Source organism: Hemicordylus capensis, chromosome 6, assembly GCF_027244095.1.
Source record: "Hemicordylus capensis ecotype Gifberg chromosome 6, rHemCap1.1.pri, whole genome shotgun sequence".
NCBI classification, from domain to species: domain Eukaryota; kingdom Metazoa; phylum Chordata; class Lepidosauria; order Squamata; family Cordylidae; genus Hemicordylus; species Hemicordylus capensis.
Genome location: NC_069662.1, coordinates 40,894,701 through 40,912,821, shown reverse-complemented (window position 1 = coordinate 40,912,821; position 18,121 = coordinate 40,894,701). Strand labels below are relative to the sequence as shown.

Sequence of the window (18,121 nt, the reverse complement as noted above, 5' to 3'; positions counted from 1 at the left end):
CATAGTTCAGCATGCCAATATAGATATCTAAAAAGTGATTTAAGCAATGGCATAAACCACCATCCAGATCCACAGTGGAAAGAAACTTCATGCACTACAGAATGACCATGCATCAGCTTCTGCCCCTGAAACTGCATAATGTAGTGCTGAAATGAATTTACGATTTGACAAACATTTCAAAATTTGAGAAATATCAAAATTCCACTTGATGGAATTTGACTTTGAGGAATACTTTTTAAAAAGCAAGCTAAAGATAGATGAAAGTTTTTCAGAGAGCTGAAGGAAGCTCAGAAAAGTAATTGCTGCTTGTGGCATGTACACCTATCCCTCCTTTGTCTTTAGTAAACAGGTTATACAGGGTTTTGTATAGTTTCAGGGTCAGACACTAGGCTAAGCACAGCAGCTATGTGTGATGGTAGTGCAATGGGCAGCCTCCAGCATTGCTAAGTATCCTCTGGACCAGGGGTAGGCAACATGTGGATCTCCGGATGCTGCTGAACTACAACTCCCATCAGCCCCAACCATGCAATTTATTGCAGCTGGAGATGATAGGAGTTGTAGTTCAGCAACATCTGGAGAGCCACATGGGAGCAAGGGGCAGAAAGGAAGGGCAGATTGAATTTGTTTCCTACCAGACAGTTTTCCTCTGAAACTTCTCCTTCTCCAGCTGTTCCCCTCAATGGTGCGGTTCCAGTCCCCTCCCCAGCAAGGTAAACATGGGTATGGAACACTGGCAGGAATAAAAGCAGCTAGGGGAGTTTGCGGGGGCAGGGGGAGAAGCTGGCAAAGAAAGGGTCAGGATTTCCTTTCCTATCCATCGCTTCTATATCCTTTCCTGACAGTGCTTTGCAGCAGAGAAGAAAGTCATCAGGCTAACGTTATATGAAGTTTGATCTTTCGCAACCTGAAAAATCCATCTGATCAGAGGTGACAGTGAAACAAAAGAACACATTTGATGAGAACCTAGGAATACAATGTGTACCCAGGAATGCAATGCATTCTGGGAATCATATCCTTTCTCAAACCACTTCTCTTCAAACTTATAGTCTATCTCTTGCCTACATCTGTCTTGATGAAATTTCAAGTATTTATTTGTTAGATTCAACCTTTTCCCACCTTTTCTCTGAAAACCCTAAACTCATTGTTGAGAAATGTGAATTGTTTGTTAGCTTATCATATTTATATACCACCTGAAATATACATCTCCAGATGATGTACATTAGAATATAATTAGAATGTAGAATTAGAATAGATTTACAATATTATAATAGAATTGGAATATAAAATTTGCCAGAAAATTCAAGTTAGAATTTGTTTGGGAGTCCCCCCCACCAAAGCACCATTCATGTAAGCTTGAAGACAAAACTACTTTCCCAACCCCTGCAGTACTTGTACACTCACTATCCAAAGTTGGTGCAATAAAAAACAACTACTTTGACTTCTTTATGTTTAAATAAATTAAGTGCCCTATGTCAACAAATAGTCCAACACCCTATCCATTTTAACAATCTGTAAAAATTCAACCACCGTTCAGTTCTGCTTCCTTTATGGGGACCTTCCATTCCAGGACGTTTTTATGGCATAATGCTTGATTTAATTAAAAACTCTGGAAGCATTTAAGCTGGTTTATTTGCTTCACAACCACCTAAGCCCCACATTTGATTTTTAAAAAAACACAAACTTAATTGAATGCAGGTTTCTGTCTCAGTTGTATTTTATGGAAACTCACCCTGTATTAGTCCTTGGATGGAAATGTTTTTGTACACCAGACTTCAGTCAGGCCTCTCTATACCCTATAGTTTTGCAGACAGAGTGACGAATGTGACAAACTGTTCTTAAATAGGCTGATAGATTAAGTCTGCCTGCCAAAGGCCCAAATCCTTTAAAAGGGAGATAGCTGGAGGTGCTACCCAGAAAACAGAATACCTAGCAGATCACACCAAAAAGCACTGGCTGGCACCTCTTTCTTACCAGTAGGGTTACAACACAAAGAGGTCATGCACATGACCTCACTGGGGAGAGAGGGACAGTGGGCAGCTGGGCAGCTGGCAGCTTTCCCTGACAGATGAGCAGCTGCCATCCTTCTCTCCACCTCACTCACTCTCCACCTTCTCTCCACCTCACTCACTCACACGAGTGGTGGTACGGTGGAAGGAGATGCTGGGAGCAGGATAACTCTCCCCCGCCCCCCCGCATCCCATGGTGCCCCAGGGTACCAACACAGTTGCTTCTTCCCCCTGGCTCGCTGCTGGAAATGGCAGCGGACCTGGAGGGAAGCTGTTTAACCTGCCAGTAGTCGCCCAGATGATTGCCAGCTGAGGTTAAGTCCGGCCTGCACAACAGAAAGCCCAGGGGCCAGATTTGGCCCGCAGGGACTATTTTACTGGCCCCCAGGTATCCTGCAGCAACAGAGGAGCTGAAAACTGCCTTATAGCGCCCTCCTGTGCATGGTTTCTCAGAAATATGTTTCATGGTGTACCCAGTGAGGCTTACTCCCATGTAAGCATGCCTTGGATTGCAGCCTGAAAGCAATGACAATTTAGAGAGATGAGAGGAGTTGGCATTTATTTTGGGATGGCTTGCACTCCAGGGGCCTCACTAACTGAGCAGGGTCAGGACCTATTTTCTGGCCACTATTTCTTGGTTAAAACTATGGGTCTGTTGTCAAGGGGACTAGATCCACAAGTAACTAATGAAATTTTTAATGTTAATGTAATCATGTGCTAAAAATTGACCTTGGCCCTTGCACGCCAAGTTGTGTATGGTTCTGGCCCACTAGGGTATTTGAGTTGTGCAGCCCTAGGTTAAGTGAACCATAGGTTTGCTTAACCTTGGCTAACTGCTGGATTAAAAACTTTGGCACAGGGGCAGCACCAGGATTGGGCTTGACCCTGGCACATCACACATGCAGCCCAGCCCATGCTGGGCTGCCCTAGCCTGGGTTAGGCTGTGTGAATACCGTTAAAACCTTCCTGATAAGAAATAGCAGGAATTCAAAGTAACCCCCAACAAACGTTTTCAAAGTATGTTGCCATACTGAGGTCATTCACACAATAAAAAATGCCCAGGTTTGGGAGCTCTGTGTGCTCTCAATTTTCACTTGTGTGGAAGCCAGGTAAGAGGGAAACCTGGGTAGAAGTGATTGTGTGGATGCAAGGTAGGAGGAAAAGTTATGCAGGTTTTCCTCCTACCTTGCTTCCATACAACCAAAAATTGGGAGCACACACAGCTCCCAAACCCAGGTAGAATGCAATTTTTGACTATGTGAATGACCTCACTGTATACTTGTAATGTGATGTGCATTGCAAGTGTGTTCTTGTGCAAATGCAAAAATTGCAAAAGGTTGTGTGATAGTATGATTCATTATTATAATACACATGGAATGTGGCACACGATGTCAGCCACTTTTTAAACAGTTTAATATATGCAAGTGTGCAATTTTAACATGGTTGAGAATATGCTCCCTACTGAAATACCTCTTCCCACACATCTGAAATGACACCCTTGGCCCTAAGACTCTCCTGCTGATTCTTCTTGGTATTCATAATAACTTTGAGATCTGCTTGGGAACTTACTTCAGCGTTGAATTAGCAGAGCTTCTTGTGTTTGTTTGTTTGTTTAATACATTTCTATACCATCCAAAACGCAAGTTCTCTGGGCGGTTTACAAAACAATAAAAACAGCCAATAAAAGATTAAAACATTTCAACAATTAAAATTCAAAAGTTAAAACTATTAAAACACAATTAAAACACAATTAAAACAGTATCTAGTTAAAAGCCTGGGTGAACAAATGCGTCTTGACTGCCCTTTTAAAAGTTGTAAGAGATGGGGAGGCTCATATTTCAGCAGGAAGTGTGTTCCAAAGCCTCAAGGCAGCAATGGAGAAGACCCGTCCCCGAGTAGCCACCAGACGAGCTGGTGGTGACGGTAGTGTTGAACAGGACTTGCCCTTGATGACTCCTATCCCAAAATACCTTGAGAAACTCCTTGGGTTTCTGTCATCTCTGATGTCTTATGAATTATTAACCATTGCCTCTCTTATAGATAAGCTACTGCAGGGGAAAATGGAATAACCTTTCATTACTATTAGAGCTGGAACAGACCTAGAAGGTCTGGTACAACCCCTGCTCAGTGCAGGAACCTGCTAGTAAATTTTAAGAACATAAGAATATCCCTGCTGGATCAGGCCCAAGGCCCATCTAGTCCAGCATCCTGTTTCCCACAGTGGCCCACCAGATGCCGCTGGAAGCCACAGGCAGGAGTTGAGGGCATGCTCTTCCTCCTGCTCTTACTTCCCTGCAACTGGTTTTGCAGAGGGTGTAGAATATGCCTCATCCTGTAGTAATCTGAGTGACACACGGCTCCCATGCTTGAATCAAAGAAACATAGGAAGCTGTCTTATATTGAGTCAGACCATTGGTCCATCTAGCTCAGTATTGTCTACAATGACTGGCAGTGGTTCTCTAGTGTTTCAGGCAGGAGTCTTTCCCAGTCCTATCTGGAGATGCCAGGGATTCAACCTGGGACCTTCTGAATGCAAAGCAGATGCTCTACCACTGAGCTACAGCTACATGCCAAATAAAGTGTCACGTTCCAAGCAGGAGGTGGTGTGTTCTTGGCCCTTTTTGTCCCCAAAATCCTGGGGTGAGAATAGCCACGGTCTAGGGATGTGCACGGACCTGTTCGGAGGCCCTTTTAAGGGCCTCTGAATTGGTTTGAACAACTGGCTGGCCAGTTCAAAGGTGGGGGGGTCAGACTTTAAGGGCAGGGGAGGGTGCACTTACCCCTCCCTCTGCTTTCCCCCCAGTGGCGCTAAGTTATCAAAGGCTCCTTCAGGGTGGCAGCATACCTCCCTGCCACCCCATCCTCTCTTTGTCTGGAAGTACCAAGAAGTACCTGGCATGTGTGCACATGCCAGGCGCATGCATGTCAGGCAGGCGCACACATGAGTGCCAGGTACTTCCTGGTACTTCTGGGCCAAGAGGGGGCGGGGCAGCAGGGAAGTATGCTGCCGTCCCGAAGGAGCCTTTGATAATGGAGCGCCAGCGGGGGTGGGGGGAGTGGAGGGAGGGGTAAGTGCGCCCTCCCCCGCCCTTTAAGTCCAACCCCTCCCGCCTTCAAACTTCCAACCCAGTTCCATGCACATCCCCTCCAAGGTCAGCCTCAGGGTAAGCCAGGGGAGGAGGTTACTTGGTCACCTTAGTCCTCCTCCTGGCTTGCTATGCCCAGCTAGATTCCTATCCAGGGGACTCCGGATCCCACTCTCAAGAGCAGCCTTGGTTTTAAATGTCCTAGTACATTGCTGACAGGGCTTAAAGCCTACTCCAAACCCCGCCCCCTCCCTGATCTCACTTACTGCTTACTGCTTCTCCCAATGTGGTGGCCTCACCATCCGGAGCTGTTCCCTGCAGCTCTCCCTGCCTTGCCTGCTCAACCTCACCGGGATCTGTCAGGCTTGGAACTATCTCACCCCCACTTCCTTTGGTGGGAAGACAGAAGTCCCAAAGGAAGGACACCGCGCTCCCTCCACGAGGCTGTGCAAGCAACCAGGTAATGCAGCATCCCGACAGATGCCTATTCTATAGACTCCTTGGTGCCTTGTTTACTCCTGCACTATAGTCTGGATGACAGTATTAATGTGTGGTTAGCTAGCATGTAGAAAATCCTTCAGGTAGGGGAACAAGGGTTTGGAAGGCCTGGTTATGATTTCTTTCCTTTACTAAGCCCCACACAATAGGACTCACACCCAACTGAAAGTGAAACACACACACACCCTCCAGTGAACAAAAGAAATGGGTGACATTGGATTGTTTTGCAATAAGTGGTGGGTGGGCTTGTCAGAACGATGCAATGGTACACAGCCTGTTCATGCAGTCTCATAACAAATTCTACAATGTCTGTTTGTATAAACACAGGGCACTCCAGGTGTACAACCACAGAAATCATTGTTCTATGGGAGAATGAAATTAGCATGAAGAGCACCAGACTTTATCTGTGTTATGGATCAACAACCCAAGGGATTATTTATAGAAGGCCAGATTCTAGAAATTACCTCTAATTTATACCTTAATGAAGTTTGCGTTGACCTCCCAAAAGCCTCACAGAGACAGCAAAGTTAAACGTAACGGTACCATATTTAAATGATTAATAAGAACTAGAAAACCACACACACATGAATGAGATAAAATAATTGTTACAGATCCACTTGCTTGGTAAATTATAACCATGATATGAAGTTATGATAAATAAAAGAAACAAAGGATTCTTCAGTAACAGCTACGGCTGCAATGTTAGGCATGCTTACTTTACTTAGCACTAAGAACCATAAAACTACTGGGCTACGGTACTGATTTAAGCTTTTGGACTAAATCACAGTTGATATGCTTTAACGGATGTTGCTGAGTTTATGTAATTGGTAAGCTGTTTAGGAAAGAAAGAAAGAAAGAAAGAAAGAAAGAAAGAAAGAAAGAAAGAAAGAAAGAAAGAAAGAAAGAATTCCCTTTCCCCAGAAAACCCTGGAAATTGTAGTTTTTGGAAGAGCAGTTGGGGTGGAAAGAGGTAAGGCAGGGGCATAGCTAGCCCGCCGGCGGCCCGTGTATGGCCGCGGCGGGTGCCCCTATAGCCCCGCCCCCTGCATCTGACATCAGATGCAGGGGATAGCCACGCCCCCCGCATCTGACATCAGATGTGGGGGGCGTGGTCTGGCTCCCGAACAGAGCCTTGAGGCTCCCTTTGGGAGAAGCAGCTTAACTGCTGAAGGGGCCGCGCGGCCCCTTCGGCAGTTAGAGAAAGGCTGGTGCTGCGTTCGCAGCGCAGCCCAGGAGCAGCTCTTCCCTGCAGGAAAGAGCCGCTTCTGGGCTGCGTTGTGAATGTAGCACCAGTCTTAGCTCCTGAAGGGGCTGCGCGGCCCCTTCAGGAACTAGTTAGGCTGGCGCTGCATTCGCAGCACTAGCCGGGAGCAACTCTTCCCTGCCTTTGCAGGGAAGAGCCACTTCTGGCTGGTGCTGCGAACGCAGCGCCAGCCTTTGTTTAGCTCCCGAAGGGGCTGCGCAGCCCCCGCTCAGGAGCTAAACTACCGCCCCTGCGTCTGACGTCAGATGCGGGGTGTGTGTGTGTCAGGGCTGCGAATGGTGGCTCCTGATTGGGCACGGCTCGGGTTCTTTGAACCCGTTCGCCCAATTATAGCTACGCCCCTGAGGTAAAGATTTAACAGAATTCTCAGCACCTCACCAAGCTGAGAGGAGAGCTGGTCTTGGAGAGGAGAGCTGGTCTTGTGGTAGCAAGCATGACTTGTCCCCTTAGCTAAGCAGAGTCTGCCCTGGTTGCATATGAATGCGAGACTAGAAGTGTGAACACTGTAAGATATTTCCCTCAGGGGATGGAGCCGCTCTGGGAAGAGCAGAAGGTTCCAAGTTCCCTCCCTGGCTTCTCCAAGATAGGGCTGAGAGAGATTCCTGCCTGCAGCCTTGGAGAAGCCGCTGCCAGTCTGTGAAGACAATACTGAGCTAGATAGACTAATGGTCTGACTCAGTATATGGCAGCTTCCTATGTTCCTAAGCTTTAGTTCTCAAGATCCTTTGGAGAAAACATAACAATTAAAGTAATATTATATTGTTATTGTTTGGCAGCATTAATTGTTTTAATTGTCATATTTTAAACTTCATGTACTGCCCTGATAGCATCTACGTGTTCAAATGTGGGATATTAAATAATAAATGTATACCCAATATAAGTTTGTCATATAGACAGAGCTAGAGGGGTAATGGTGGGGTAGTGGTGCCGAATATTGCTCTCCTGCACCCTTGGTGGGACCCCAATGGGATCCTGATGGGACCCCTGATCCCAAAGAGGTGACTGGGGTTCTTATCTCCTTGAGGACCCCTATCCCCACAGAGTTTGGAATAAAAAAATTATATCCATGCCCTAAACTCCACCTACCAAATACAGTTTTTCAAATATGTTCCAATTGTACAGACAGCTCCAGTTTTGGCAACTGGGTTCCAGTCCAGATATCTGAAACGATCCACCCATTCCTCCACGCACCCTCCACATGGTTTATCTGGACCAATGGGAGAGCAGTGTGTGCTGTGCCATCTGCCTAATGGCTTCTTGTGTTATGGTTAATATGGAGGTGTTCTAGAGCAGTGTTCTTTCTAATAAGGATTCCCAGATGCTGTTGACTACAACTCCCAGCATCCCCAGTTGCAATAGCCTTTGCTTGGGGATTATGGGAGTTGTAGTCAACAACATCTGGGAATCCCTGTTAGCGGGAACACTGCTCTAGAGGGAAGGTACTTTTTTTTTCTAGGAAAACGTCATCATTGTTCTGTAGTCCATTTGTCTTTTGCTATTCTCTTTTCCAAGACCTGATCAAAGAAACAAAAACAAAATATTCCAAAATCTGGAATCAACAAATTAACCAGCTCCAATTGGAACAAACTGAGTCCAGGACAGAAACACTCAGAGGCCTTCTTATGTCAGTTGAATTCCTTTTAGCTTTATTAAAAACCAATTACACTTCTGCACCCAGGCAACACAAATTCTGCATCAAGGTAAAATGATATATCCTGCAAGTAGTACTCTTTGGCATTGTTTGTTCTGGTTTTGTTGGTCATGGAGAATGGTTAGGAGCCATGGACACTGAAACCATGGTCCCAGCCACTGGCATTCTTATTCCGTACGCACTGCTTATATTCTTCCAAGAACATCTTCACAGCCATAAGGACTAGAAACTTGCTTTTTAAAAAGAAGAAGAAGAAGAAGGGATCAAAAGGATATTCTCAGGAAGTTGAGTTCTCTACCTAATGCCACATACTGTACTTTTCTTGCATTCCTGTGGCAGGAATTATGCCGTCCCAAGGAAGATTATAAAAATTGCTGAGCCGGGACAAGCAAATGGTCCAACTCAGCATTCTGTCTTCCAACAGGGACCAGCAAGATGCCAAGAGCAGCGGTGATTCCCAGCATCTGGCAGTTGATGACTCCTCCCGCTGCGTGCATGTTTGGCTATTTTGAGCAGTCGCCACTGAAGAGCTTTCTTCCGCGCAATTCAGTTGCCGCGCTGGGCTTCTGGCTCTCATGGTAGCAACCATCCCCGAGGCTGATTGTAGGCTCCTTTCCTGGATCCCCCCCGCTCCAGCCACTCTGGATAAAGGGGCTGGAGAAGCCTCTTTCATTGCCACACAGAGGGTGTGGGACTTCCCCAAAGAGCCACCACAACTCTGGAGGAAATCAGCTCTGAAGCGGTTAATTTCCCCGGCTCCCAAATTGATAAGCAGCATGAACGTCAGCCTGAAATGAACTTGCCTTGTTCGCTGGGGTTCGAAGACAGCGGAACTCAATCAACAACGGGCCACACGGTTCAAAGCCGCAATTCATCCCTCCGCGCCTCTGAAAAATGGGAGGTGACAGTTCATTTTGCCAGTGACAGTCTGTCGGTCTCGCTCACTGCTTCTCCCCCGTCGATTGTGCGGCGGAGGTGAAGTGCCGCCTCTCTGGCACCCTCACTTTGTATTCCACTCAGCTGAACAGGACAGTCTGAGATCAAAGGTGGAAAAATCTCCCCATGGCCATCCACCTGCTATTTTGTTCCCCCTGCCTTCCTCTCTTCCCCACCAATTCCTTTACACAAAGGACCTTCAAGCCACTCAAGAACAGGGAAGCCATTTTGCCCCCTCCCCCCACCACAGACTTTCTGTACCCCCTGTCTGATGTTCACAGCAGCCTGAAGAAGTGAGACAGGCATGCAAAAGAGGTGCAGGGTGGAAGGTTACACTAATAGGTTAATTCACGCACATCTTTTCCTTGCTTTTTAAAAATAATAATAAAATAAGTAGATTTTACATTCAGTCAGGCAACAACAACAAAAGCAGGTCATCATAATATTCCATAGTTACTTCAGTATACTTCAGAAAGGGCATCCACACAAAGTTAGTCGTGTTTACATCCTATTGTTATCAAGTCCCGTTTCACATCCTTAACCGTCCCACGTAAATTGTGCTTTAAGGCTGCTGAAATCTTAAATTGTACTACTAGTAAATCCAGTGGAAGAGTCTACTTCTGAGTAAAATTGCACAGAATCAGGTTGTTTCAGTGCTTAATAACCACTGGATTGTGCTCTTAGGGATTATCAGTGTCCACAATATTTGAAAAAGTAATGAAAGAGGTATTCTGTAACCATAAATATACAAATCTTGCTAATTGCAATATAGAGATAAAGAAAGGAAATTGAATCCTGGAAGACTAAGAATATAATTATCAGTTACTGTAGTCTGACATGCTCTATTCCACTAGGAAATAAACGAAAGACCAGTTTACAAGGGAATAGCCCTGCAGCATATTAAGTATGTGGAGTAGTCACGCATGACTGTATTGCTCCTTTTTCTACTCCTGAGAAGTAGTTTTATATGGGATGGGGAACGCAAAAAACCAACAAACAAGGCTCTACAGCATTCTTCCTTCCATCACCTGCTTGACAGCCTTGGATAGGTTGTGTGTAGGAGAAACAATAACAGCAACAATAACAGTGTGCTTGCAAACCCTTAGATTTTTAGCCATCTGACAGCTCAGGTTTAGTAAAACCTTTAGTAAAACAGCTACATCTTTTGTAAAGCAGCCACATCTTTCAGGATTTGCTCACAGGAGCTCCGGTTTAGCAATGCCAATGCTTATTAGCTAGTAAGTTTCTGAGGTCTTGCAAAGTGTTCTCTGGCAGCTCAGGTTCTGGAAGCTTTCAAACAAGGAGCTTCCAAAGGAAATGAGCTTCCTTGCAAAATGTTCTTTTTGACCCAGAGAACTTCTCTTAAAGGCCAGTTTAGGAATTCTTGGTGAACTAAACTAACCAGAATAACAAAAGTTAGGAGCTCTCTCTTGTGAAGCAAAAAGCAGGGAGGTTAGCCTTAAAATTGGTGATCTATCACACATAACAGTGCCATGGATGACAGATCTGCTTATTCTTTACAGAGACAATCAAATACAAGCCTGGGCAAAAAGCCAAGATTTTACACTCTTTCTAAAAGCTGTGATGGAGACCGAGGAGTGAATAGCCACCGAGAGAGCATTCCAGAGTCTGGGGGCAGCAACAAAGAAGGCCCTGTCCTGCGTGCACAACAACCGAGCCTCCCTCATTGTTGGCACCCGGAGCAGAGCCCCCTCAGATGACCCCGTCAAGCGGGCAGCAACCCTTGGGAGCAGGCGGTCCCTCAGGTATCCTGGGCCCAAACCGTTAAGGGCTTTAAAGGTCAAAACCAGCACCTTGAATTGGACCCAGAAACAAACTGGTTTGTTGATGACTTTTAAACAAATAATGGCCAAACTCAGTGCTTTTTCTAAAATCCCTAAATCCAACAGCATCTGCCACTAGGAATATGGGTAAAAATGAATTAGGAGAATATACGTTCAATGTTTCACAAGAAAACTTCAATTAGAAATATTTGGTTACAATTCACTCTACCCCAAATTTATCCTAGTTTATATGCAATTTGCTGAAAGTGGGATAGTTGGCAGGTGAGGTGATGACGATCGTGATGTCACAATCAGTGTACATAGAGCTCTATAAAATAATATAAACAAAGACAGGTCCCTGTCTCAAGGAACTTACAGTTTTTTTGAACAGTGTAAAGAAACAACAGATGGAGGAAAGGGATGAGAGGAAAGGTAACAACACAATAAAAAGAGACAAGGATGGGTATGGCAAGGTACAATTCTGGGGCAGCATTAGTGGTGCCCCTTACAAACATGTTCCCTTTGTAAAGTGAACAAGTCAATCCCAAAAAGAAAGTGGGGAGGGCACCCGGGGCCTCTGAATCTGATTTCATGAAGTTGGCATTGTGAAGAGGCAGCTGTAAACCCAGACAGATGGAGTGTAGCTGGAATGGTTATTATATTTTCAAGCTCTTGCATGCTGACAAGCTGGCCCAATGGGGGCCCGTGGTGGAATTAGTGTATGAAAAGGCAGCAGAGAAGACAGCTCTAAAAGATGGACTGGCGGCTATGCTCTGAGCCGAGCCATCAGGAAGATAACAGGTTGTCAGTCACCAAGAGCTGCTTATGCGTACATGCCGCATTACTGAACTCCCACTACCAAGAGAATTAAACCTGTCTACACACACACAAACAGCTCCAGTGCTCTGATTACATTTATAGAGGTTGCGACCTGCACTTCTGTCTCTATGGAAACCCCTTGCACTGCCAACATGGAGTCAGAGTTGTTTCACCATGGGTGGTTGATATTTATAAAGGCAAAGAGGCTCTGCCAAGTTGGCTAAGCAGCAACCCATGTTTTGCTCTTGTTCGTTCTTTCAGGTCTTGGCTAACAGTTCCAAAAGAGAGAGAACATGCAACAGAGATAGAGAGTGCATCAAAGGAAGCTGCCTTATACTGAGCGAGATTATTGATCCGTACAGGTCAGAATTGTCTACACTAACTGGCCATGGCTATCCAGAGATTTTTTCCTGTCCCTACTTGGAGATGCCAGGGACTGAACCTGCAAACTTCTGCATGCAAAGTACTCCTCCACTGAGCTATGGCCCCATCGTGAAATCAAAGAATGGAAAGGGAAACAAAGAATATCTAGTGTGGTCCCTTGACCCAAAGGCTGCACCATTCACCACTAGCCATAGTCCTGGACAGATTATCCTAAACTATCAAGATGAACGGAGAGAAGGGACCATATAGAAAAGCTTTCCGTTGAACCAGCACCAATACCTGTACAAGCACCAGGCTGAGCCCATAATGAATGGGAAGCCCATGCCGGCTGTTATGGGGAGGAAAAGGAGGCTCTGATAAAAGCGCCCACAGCTATGGCGGGTGGGGCAGAAGCTGGAGCCACCCTTCCCATCACACCTGATAAGGCAAGCAGAGATACAGAGGAGGTTGGTGGAGCAATGGCTGAGACAAGGGAAGCCTGGGTTTCAGCTACAAAGAGATATAGCATGGAGCCTAAGAGGCCACCCCACCCCACTGAATGGAGGAAGAGGTCAGGGTGTGATGACACCAGGTTGAGATGAAGAAGCTTAGAGGTACTCCCTGTGAAGTAACAAGTTAAAAGCACCACCATAGCCACATGTGGTGATTGACTAAGAGGCCCAACCAGACTAAAGGTAGGCCTATCCTGTGAGCAAACAGGGAAGCAGACTGGACAGGAAGATGCTGCCACTGCCCTCTAAAGGACAGGGGCTTTCTGGGATATAATAAATCTGTAAAGATTGTACCTCTTTGTGCCTTGTCTGATCTGTTGAACGATGCTTCCAGGTAACTCTCTGAGTCTGGGCCCCTTTGACACTGAGCTCATTCAATGGAGGGAGCAAACACCCACACTGCCAAACAGATAGCTCAAGATGAGTCAAACCATATGCTACAAAGCGGGTTTGATAACCATCTGTCCATGGATATGTAGAATGGAAAACAGATCAGATGGACATGGATACAGGACTTCAGCTGAGTCAAGATTTGGCCTTATAGCAGGGGTTCATAACATGGGGTCCATGCAGTAGGTCCAGGTGGTCTGTAGAACATCTTTGCTGTACTGAATGTATTTTGCTTCTTGTTGAGCTAGAATAAAGTTCTTGAAAATAGCTATCCTGAGTACATCTTCCTGCCCCACACCTCTCTAATTTTTACTGGAGTCTTATGAAAAGAAAATATATGAGGTGGGGATCCATGGGTAATACTTGAGGATCTGGGAGGTCTGCAGGTGCAAAAAGGTTAAGAACCCCTGCCTTCGGGTCTGTTTTGAATGCCAGGGCTGCATTTAGGAATGTGTGTGGATTAGTACAAGATAAATGCCTGTGAGTAGTGTTAGTAATCTTCCCAAGACTTAGAAAAAGTAAACTCTCTCTGGTCAAGCTGCATGGAGGAAATGTGGATACATATATCACCCAAGGCTACATGGGAAAAGGCTGCATGGACATGGGAGACAGAATATTGCCAATGTGTGTGGGATGGGATGTGTGAATGGAATTGGTAAGATAGAACAGGACAGACAGGCACCCATCGTGAAAATGTTCCATTCTACTTCAAAACTAATCTTTTTATTTAGCTATCTACCCATGGTCTCCCTAGATCTCCAGGAGGGTAAAAAGAACCAGACAGGCAGTGAAACAACTTCCCAAGGTCTTCCCCCTGCATTTCTCTGCCTTTTGACAAACATTTAGGTTAGCCAGAGTCTACAGTGTGAATTGTAAAAATTCAGTCCCAGTTCACCACTCAACTTGCATGTACTACAAAACTTCTGAAAGTCAGTCTAGTGGCTGAATCATAGATGAAGTCTGAGTTAGGAGTTGAATGTAAAGAGGTCGTTCTCACAATCAAAAACTGTGTTCTACCCAGGTTTGGGAGCTGTGTGTTCCCCCAATTGTCAGTTGTGTGAAAGCAAGGTAGGAGGAAAACCTGGGTAGAAGAGATTGAGGGGATTCTCATGACCCACGCTTTTGGAGGCTCGTGTGCTGCCACGGGATCCACGTGGCTCCGGGCAGCAAACCCTCCTAATTCACCCTCCCCTTAGACAAGGTTAGTGGAGCGAGCCCTCCACTAACCCCAACTATTTGATCGTGTATTGCTGCAGTGCAGCTCCGCACCGCGGCAACACACAAGGAGACCCCTGCTGAGAGGCTGAAACAAGCCTCCCGGCCCTGGGGGTCTCTCCAGGATGCCCCCACGTGCTTTCATGGGGTATCTTGGAACTTCCGGGGGCTGTGTGGCCCCCAATGCCTGCAGCCCCCACCGGCTCCATGATGGGGCTGACAGTTGTGTGGGTGGCCAATCCAGCCACCCAGGTCTGCAGCCTTGATCATCTGCGGGGAGAGCAGGCTAAGCCCGCTCTCCCCGCAAACCCCATTCAGGCGAGTCTCACTGATTGTGAGGCTCGCCTCATTGTGTGGAAGCAAGGTAGGAGGAACCCTACCTTGCTTCCACACAATCACTTCTACCCAGGTTTTCCTCTTACCTTGCTTCCACACAACCAAAAATTGGGAGCACACACAGCTCCCAAACCTGGGTAGAACATAGTTTTTGATTGTGTGAATGGCCTCAATGTGGGACAGGGGCAGAGCACTAAAACAAATGTGCAGGAACATGCCAAAGGTCAAAGCTGAGTAGTCTTCAGGAACCAGAAGGTCGGACAGAAGCCGAGGAACACACCATACAGACCATAAGGAACAACACAACACAAAAAAAGGCTTGCCTCAGCCAGGAAGCCTTTTATACTTCCTGTTACAGGGCAAGGCCAATGAGCAGCTTCCTAGGGCGGGGCTTGCTCAGGACTTCAGAAGCCTAGGAATCTGCTTGCAATGTTAGTAGTCTCACACAAGAGGCAGCAAGGTGCAGGACCACAGAGCAGGCAGGCATGACTCAATGAGGCGATTCTCACGACTGCCAAAAAACGGGCTAAGGAAGCCTAGCCTGCTTTTTGGTGGCCGTGTGCTCCCACAGGAGCTGATTGGCTCCCAGCAGCAAACCGCCCTAACTACCCCTCCCCTTAGCCCAGGTTAGCGGAGCAAGTGCTCCACTAACTGGGGTTAACGGATCATGTGTTGCTGCAGCGGGGCTCCGCACCGTGGCAACTCACGAGGAGACCCCCAACGGGGAGGCTAAAAAGCAGCCTCCTGGCTCTGGGGTCTTTCCAGCATGCTCTGCGTGTGTGTTCAGAGCATGCTGGAACTTCCGGGGTCCGTGCGGCCCCTGAACTCACAAGCCCCCGCCAGCTCCGTAACGGACCCGGCAGTCGTGTGGGCAGCCAATCCAGCTGCCCAGGGCAGACTGCAGGATCATCTGTGGGGAGAGCGGGCTAAGCTATCTGGCGGTTCCCTCTGATCATGGGAACCGCCTCTATGTAGGATCTATATTAGATCTATCTTAGATTTAACTGGCAGATCAGCGGGGAATCTGTCAGTGTGTAAAGCCTGCAAGGCATCTGTGGGGAGAGCGGGCTAAGCCCACTCTCCCCACAGATGAGCAAGGAGCCATCTCTCGGTGGCCGGAGTGGCTGCCCACACAATTACCAGCTCTGTCACAGTGCCGGTAGAGGCAGCGGGAATCGGGGGCTGTCCGACCCCTGGAAATCCCAGGGGGCCCCCCGAGAATGGTAGGCTTGTTGGAGCCCCCTGGTCAGGGGTCTCCTCGTGAGTCTCTGCAGCACAGAGCTGCGCCATGGCAACTCATGGTTGCCAAAACAGGGCTAGTGGAGCGCTCAAGGTGGGCTTGTTGGAGCCCCCTGGTCAGGGGTCTCCTCGTGAGTCACTGCAGCACTGCGCTGCAGCATGGCGAATAATGATCACCAAAACGGGGTTAGTGGAGCACTTGAGGTGGGCTTGTTGGAACCTCCTGCTAAGAGTTCTCCTTCTGAGTCGCTGCAGCGCAGAGCTGCGTCATGATGACTCACATCGGGCAAAACAGGGTTAGTGGAGCACTCGCACGGGAAAGTAGGCTTAGCTCCCTTAGCCCACTTTCCTGCAATCATGAGAATCACCTCTGTGCTGGAATCCTTCTCCCTAACATCTGTTCTTCATGTATAATTTGTGTGTGTGTGTGGGAGATTCAGTGATATTTGCCCACATCTGCAGTCTGGTGTGGTAGAGTTAAGACATATGTAATCACCTCATTTGCTGTTTAGTAGAACTAGGTATCATCCTAATGTGTTACCTAAGACTGTAGATGCCCCTGCTTCAGAGTCATTTTTTGACTCTGAAGGAAGCAAGTGTGATCAGCTCCTGTGATTAGTCAGTAGTATGCCATCTGTGGCCAGGCTTGGTGTAAATGCCAGAAATCTAGTCTTTTGGCCTTGCATGGTCCACAGAGCAATGTCTTCAGTGCTTCAGATACAGATTCTGGCCTTGGTCCTGACCTTGGCCTCAGCTCAAGTCTTGAACTCCAACAGCAGACAATAAAGGTGCCAGGCTGGAAACCTCCTCCATATTGTCATAAAGATGAAACATGCAACCAGGAGAATCACACAGAGCAGTATTTCCTGGACTGCACCATTCAAGTTTGGGTAAGTCCATCCATGTCACCTGTCTTGCCATGCAGTTCTTCCAAATAACGCTTCCGTATGGTGTTTCACTCTGGCTAGTCCCCAGCTTTCCAGCAAGAAGGATGTTTTCAATCCTTGAGTAGCAATTGACTGCTACTTTAAATCCTAACACACACACACACCGCACTGTATGGTGGAAAGGTTTACCATGTTTACAAATGTAACAATTGTGAGGGGCCCTTAAGCATCGGGTCTTTATAGGGTGAGCTGCACAACTAGACACAGACAGACAGGATTCTGGAATTCTCCTCTTCAGCTAGGCCTTGTAATTGCATGTTTAAATACTCATATTGTCATATAGCTGAAACATGTGATCAGGAGAATCACAGTGGGCCATGTTTTCTGGACTGTACCAATCAGGCTGCAGGTGAGAAAGTGAATTTCTGAAAGCTCTCCCATATTAAAACAAGTTGTCTACACATAGAATTCAAGCATGTCAAAAAAGCTAGTCTCCCTAACATTCTAGAGAGTTATGGTTGTTTTTGTGTTTTTTTTAACTGTGCATTGTTTAAATATTAAGGAATACTTAAACATGCAATTCTATACCTGTAGTCTGAAATGGCACAGCAGACAAGAGCTGCATTACATTATTCTCAGTTGGGTTTTTCTGGCTCCAAATGATATTCAGAGCAAAGGATTCTGCTGGCAATTTCAGAAATTTAATCTCCTGGTCCTGGGCTCGGTAGTCTCCTTGCCTACCCAGGTTTCCTGCCGTTGTACTGCTCTTCATTTTTCTGTCCCTAGACCTTGTGTGTTCTTTTTCTTCTATTTTCTTCTACCCCACTTTCATCTTGGCCCCAGGGGCATAACTATAATGGGGCAAGGGGAGACAGTTGTCTGGGGGCCCACTGCCTTGGGGGGGGGGGCAGAGTCAAGTCACATGACTGACTGCACACCTGTCCAGGCTTCCTTCAGTTGTATTCATCCTCTGAAACTGATGTGAGTGTTAAGACCTGGAGCTACCAAAACAGCATGTCTTTCTCTAGTACCATTAAATGACTTGCTCAGGTTTCATATTCTTAACCTCCATTCCTGCTAACAGCATTTCTTCCTTCCTTCCTACCCTTTTCCCATAGAAGGGTTTCCCTTCAGG

General features: G+C 46.7%; 1 long non-coding RNA gene across 1 annotated transcript; it reads left to right on the top strand.

Annotated features, from left to right (window-relative positions):
• The first annotated feature begins 572 nt into the window (after positions 1 to 572).
• On the top strand, positions 573 to 13,578 carry LOC128330538 (uncharacterized). The gene is made up of 3 exons (XR_008310137.1): positions 573 to 710; positions 10,965 to 11,207; positions 12,306 to 13,578. It is a non-coding gene; the product is annotated as an uncharacterized LOC128330538 (long non-coding RNA).
• Positions 13,579 to 18,121: the final 4,543 nt, after the last annotated feature.